We start from the raw sequence: 6,103 nt of genomic DNA, 5'->3' as shown, positions 1-6,103 counted from the left end.
GATGGGCACAGTGGCTGCGTTTGATGGGCACAGTGGCAGCATTTGATGGCACAGTGAGGCTGCAATTGATGGGGTCTTTTTTCAGTTTGTTTGCGCCCCCCAAAAATTTTGAGCACCAGCCGCCACTGTGCGGGAGCCCATTTACAGACCGTCCCGGGGGCGGAGCTGCTACGTCATTGGAGGCCAGGCTGCCTGAACTCAAAGGAGGTCCTATGTGGTGGAACAGGACATCTGAACAGCAGATCTCTGTAGGACAATACTTGATCCACTGGACAGGTGGGTGCGTATTTTGAATTGAACCCAGCATAACAGGTAAGAGGGGATGGGTTTGGGGTGGGGGATGTTGGTGGGAGTTAAGTCTTCTATTGAGGAAAACATTTGGAAACCTTTAGAAAATCAATAATTTATTGTACATCATAAATACAGAAAATGTCTAAAAAGCGAGTCCAAGTGCTGTAGATGTTATAGAGCTCCTTGGCCAGATAAGTAATGCTGGTGTAAGAGGACCCTCAGAAGGAGGACTGCGATGACAGTGATGTAGACTAACAATCCGAACCAACAGATCTTATACAGCTTGTGCGATTTTCTGGACTGATCCGCTGCGGCCACCAGGTCTCCACGTTTATTGGACGCTCTTGTCTGTATAATAAAAATAACGAAATAAATAAATTCACAGGATAAACATCTTTTGTGGGTATCACTTTAAGATTTAACTCGGGGGGTCCCCAAACTTTCTACACAAAGGGCCAGTTTACTGTCCTTTAGACTTTAGGGGGCCGGATTGTGGCTATTGGGTGTAGAAAATGCCTCCGGTTTGGTGGTGGTCAGTGGGAGTAAAAAACTACATAGCATCTGTGGACAGTGGGAGGAATAGTGCCCCATCATTGGTGTCAGAGGGAGGAATAATGCCCCATTATTGGTATTAGTGGGAGGAATACTGCCTCATTATTGGTGTCAGTGGGTGGAATAGTGCTCCATCATTGGTTTCAGTGGGAGGAATAGTGCCCCATCATTGGTATCAGTGGGAGGAATAGTGCCCCATTATTGGTATCAGTGGAAGGAATAGTGCCCCATCATTGGCATCAGTGGAAGGAATGGTGCCCCATCATTGGTGTCAGTGGGAAGAATAGTGCCCCAATATTGGTATCAGTGGGAGGAATGGTGAACCAGCATTAGTATCAGTGGGAGGAATAGTGCCCCATTATTGATATCAGTGGAAGGAATAGTGCCCCATTAATGCCTCAAGGGCTGAATAAAGACAAACAAAGGGCTGCATGAAGCCCACAGGCCACAGTTTGGAGACCACACCAGCCATAACATTTTATTTTGTTTTGTTCAACTCAAAAAGATTTCAAGCCTCTGTCCAATTTTTATTTTCGGCTGCATCTCTAATGGGAGATTTACTTCCTGTCAGCAAGTGATGGGAAATCTCTTTAACAGAGACACAAACAAAAAAAAATGCTGCCACCAACATGGCAGCATTTATAGAGTATGGTGCTGTGGATCGGCACCAAGAAAGGAAAATTACGGTAAGTGTTTTATACAATTTTCCGTTTTTCTGGCACCAACATGGCAATATACTACGTGTGTGCCGCCATCGATTGGCCCCCCCGGGGAGGAAAATTCTGGTAAGTATTTGATACAATTTTCCATTTTTATTACAGTGAAGAAGAGTATAGAACTTCTGACTGTCCCGGTGACAACCAATCCCCCCAATTTGCTAAGGTAACAGTACATACGTACATGAACATATACAAAGCCATTAACTGCTAACGTTGCCAATACAATTTTTATACAGCATCGGTGGCGGGCAACATATTTCTAGACATTAGGGATACACTGTATATATACTTTACAGGATATACAATATATACAGTATATATACATATATAGTGGTAAACCATGCACAAGGCAGGGGCACCCAGGCAGTCCAAGAAGGCTCATCCTACACTTTTATTCAGCAAGACAAATTTCAATACCGTCCAGCAAGTCCATTACACAAACCATACATCTGCTCAGCCAAGACACCAGCTAAAGATTGATCAGTTCCTGACTAACCGGGGGGGTGTCCCCTAATGGGTTCTCAAAGAAAACAGGCAGCTCTTGTACTTGTTTTTATTTCGTGTTCTGTCCGAAGTTGGCCTTTTCACCCAGCAGCAGGCTCCCACAGCAGAGAATGAGTTAAGCCGCGTACACACAAGCGGAATGTCGGACAGAAAAAGTCCAACGGAAGCTTTTCATCTTCTATTCCATGTTGGCCTCATCGGACCTTTTTTTTTTTCTGAAAATTCTGACGGACCTAGAAATGGAACATGTTCTAAATATTTCCAACTGAACCAGTTCCTGTCGGGAAAACCGATCGTCTGTATGCTGTTCCGACGGACCAAAAACAACGCACGCTCTGATGCAAGTACGAGACGGAAGCTATTGGCTACTGGCTATTGAGCGTCCTTATCTAGTCCCGTCGTACGTGTTGTACATCACCGCGTTCTGGACGGTCGGACTTTGGTGTGACCGTGTGTAGGCAAGACCGCTTGAATGGAATTGCGTCGGAGTTCCGTCGGAGAAACCCTCGGAGTTTATTCCGACGGCAAAACCGCTCATATCAGTCAGCTCACATATATAAGGGCCCTTTGCCATTGGCCGAATCTCTTCCATTCATCAGACGATCCATGAGCAGATCCCCGGCTGAATCAGAGCCAAACTGTATGAATGTTATCTGTATATCTGTTCAGTTTTGCCCTCCTGGACCCGTGTCGGGTCTATAGGCAGGCAGGATGTAAACAGGCATGTCTCTATTTACATTCAACCACCTCTGATCCATTATGTCTGATAAAACATAAAAGAACGAGGAGGATGGAGGGAGGAGCCGGATGTGGGCAACTCAATGGACGCCGACACTGAGTCCGTGAAACCCGGGATCCCCCTCCAGGTGATGCAGACCTACGACGGGATTGCATCCCAGCCTTCTTCGAGCTCCACATGATCCCCTCCCTCCCAGCACCTTCGTAAGCCGCAGATGAGGTAGAAGAGGTAGACAACGCTGATCTCAGAAGCCAGCGGTAAGTCTCTTATCCGCTGCTGCGAGGGCTTTCACACTGGAGCGGTGCGCTGGCAGGACGGTAAAAAAAAGTCCTGCTAGCATGCTAGCAGCATCTTTGGAGTGGTGAAGGAGCGGTGTGTATACAGTGCTCCTCCACTGCTCCTGCCCATTGAAATCAATAGGGCAGCGCGGCTATACCGCCGGCAAAGCGCTGCTGCAGTAGCGCTTTGTGGGTGGTTTTAACCCTTTTACCGTCCTATTTGCGGAGGTATTCGCCCGCTAGCGGGGCATTTTTACCCCCCGCTAGCGGGCGAATACCTCGGCAAATAGGACGGTAAAAGCGCCGCTAAAAATAGCGGCGCTTTACTGCTGACGCCGCCCCTGCCCCAGTGTGAAAGGGTCCTAATGATGTGCACATCTGTTATTAAAAAAGAGATCTGGCTACCGGGTAAAATATGGCCCTGGAGATGGAGGCTTTATTGCACCCAAAGCTCCACAAAGTCTCCTCAAAATGATTGAGGTTCTGAGAAAACAAAAAGTTGGTTTTCTACATAACCAACACAAATCCTGGAGCCCCTCGCCACGTGTAGAGGAGGAAAAACCTAAGTCACACATACACAGCATCCACAATTCTACCAGCCAGTGTCTTACAATATATATACTATATATATATATATATATATATATATATATATATATATATAAAAACTAATGGGTATGTGGGCAAGGGATTATAGCGGTGCTAGGGTCAGAAGGTATAGAGAAGAATAACGAGTAACAGAGAGTGTAAAAGACAAAAAGTTACAAAGTTTATTAATAATCTTACATAGGTAAAAAATACATTACAAGCAATTCATGTTTTTAAAAAAAGAGATATATAAGTACATGTACTGTCACATACACAGGGTCACATACAGTACATGTACTTATATATCTCTTTTTTTAAAAACATGAATTGCTTGTAATGTATTTTTTACCTATGTAAGATTATTAATAAACTTTGTAACTTTTTGTCTTTTACACTCTCTGTTACTCGTTATTCTTCTCTATACCTTCTGACCCTAGCACCGCTATAATCCCTTGCCCACATACCCATTAGTTTTTTGATTACTTCGGGGATGAGGTGCTGCATTCTATGGTACCATCTAGCCACCCTTACAATATATATATATATATATATAAAATATATTATGAATACATTTGAATATAAAATATATGTGTAATGTATGTATATATATATATATATATATATATACACATTACACATATATTTTATATTCAAATGTATTTATAATATAATATATTATATTTTTATATATATATATATATATATATATATATATATATATATATATATATATATATATATACATATATATATATATTTTTTTTTTTATATATATATATATATATATATATATATATATATATATAAGTTATAATATATATATAATATTTTTTTTTATCATATTTATATATATTTATAAATTTTTAAAGTTTGTAATATAGTATATATACACAGTATACATATTACAAACTTAAACTTAAAATAAATATATATACAAGCTACCCAAAACCACTATAGTATCACAAATCAAAACACCAAATTTTTGATCTTTGAGCCCAAATTCCTCTCTCTGCTGCTCTTCTTCTCATATTATTATCTTACCTTGCAAGAGTAAAAAAGAGCCACAATTCCAAGAGGGAAGCAGAGAAATAAACTCAAGATGGATTGTTTCATGTAGTCATCATATTTGGTTGGGCTAACCGGAGTACAAGATGGCTGCCTTGTGACTATGCTGACCGAGTTGGGTGGTAGGTCGGAGACATCTGTAGGTGGGACATTAGAGTAGGGAGGGAAACAGTCTGCAGGTGATGGTAAATGTGAATATTGGGGTGGATAGAAGATCCCAGTTGGATGTTGGGAGCCGACTGGAATCATATATATTCCTGAAGGTTGAGATAAACTTGGTGGCGGCCCAGTATGGAAAGAGGTTTGTGAATCTGTCCATGGCGGAGGAAGCTCTGAGTACGGAGGAGGGTTGTCATCGTATTTGGTGCCAGTGGTCACACATGCACACGTTCCTGTAGGACTCGAATTCATGGAGGTTTGAGCAGGATGCATCCTTTAAATTGAAATATAAAGTAATATATTTGAAAGGTCTCCCTTCTTCTTCAGCTTTACTCTCCGTCATAGCAACGGCATATGAATGGTTTTCCATTGCCACCACCCTTTTCTCCGGATGAGTAACTTTTTTTAACCAATAAACACATACTTGAATAATTAGCATTTCATAATAAGGGAACCTCAGCCAAACCATAACAATTATAACTGGCAGACTGAAGAGGAAATTTAAATATTCAGACAGCTACTTCCTGGTCTGGAGATTTTCCCTGGATGATGAACAAAGCTTTGGAAAATTAGGGCAAATTTACTGAAGTTATGACATTATGCTATGCAAATATCGTTCCTGATATGTTAAAGGGACAATACAAATTATATATATATATATATATATATATATATATATATATATACAGTATCTCACAAAAGTGAGTACACCCCTCACATTTTTGTAAAGATTTTATTATATCTTTGTGACAACACTGCAGAAATGACACTCAGCCCGGATTCACAGCTATGCGAATTAGATGTGCATTTCCCCGCATCTAATTTGCATAGTAGGAGAATGTAACTGGCTCCCTATGGAGCCGGTTCACATATCTCCGGGGCGGCTGCGGAGCGCACTGCACAAACTTTGCGTCTTTGGCTCCGTTTCAGGGCCGAATTCAGGCATAGAATCGGCCCTGATTTGTCCCTGAAACGGGGAACAGGGATGCACAGTGCTCCTGTGCGATCCGCAGCCTGGTATAGTGTGAACCCGGGCTCAAGGTTTCAGGACAGGAAATGAGGAAATTCTCTCCAATGGGACACAGACAGTGAAAAAAAAAGTATAGTCTGGGGTTCTGTTCATCCAAGTTGCAATGGCTGCAAAGAAAGAAAAGGCTAAGTATTATGTAGGAGGCTAACCATTGTTTGAGAGGCTGACAATAATGCTG

The 6,103-nt window shown here is 41.8% G+C and overlaps 1 long non-coding RNA gene across 1 annotated transcript; it reads right to left on the bottom strand.

Annotated features, from left to right (window-relative positions):
- Positions 1–387: 387 nt before the first annotated feature.
- On the bottom strand, positions 388–5,282 carry LOC141110328 (uncharacterized). The gene is made up of 2 exons (XR_012236271.1): positions 4,713–5,282; positions 388–639 (listed from the first exon to the last, which is right to left on the bottom strand). It is a non-coding gene; the product is annotated as an uncharacterized lncRNA (long non-coding RNA).
- Between the last annotated feature and the right edge of the window lie 821 nt (positions 5,283–6,103).

The sequence above is a fragment of the Aquarana catesbeiana genome, linkage group LG10 (genome assembly GCF_042186555.1).
Source record: "Aquarana catesbeiana isolate 2022-GZ linkage group LG10, ASM4218655v1, whole genome shotgun sequence".
NCBI classification, from domain to species: Eukaryota; Metazoa; Chordata; class Amphibia; order Anura; family Ranidae; genus Aquarana; species Aquarana catesbeiana.
This window is presented reverse-complemented; position numbering and strand designations above follow the sequence as displayed.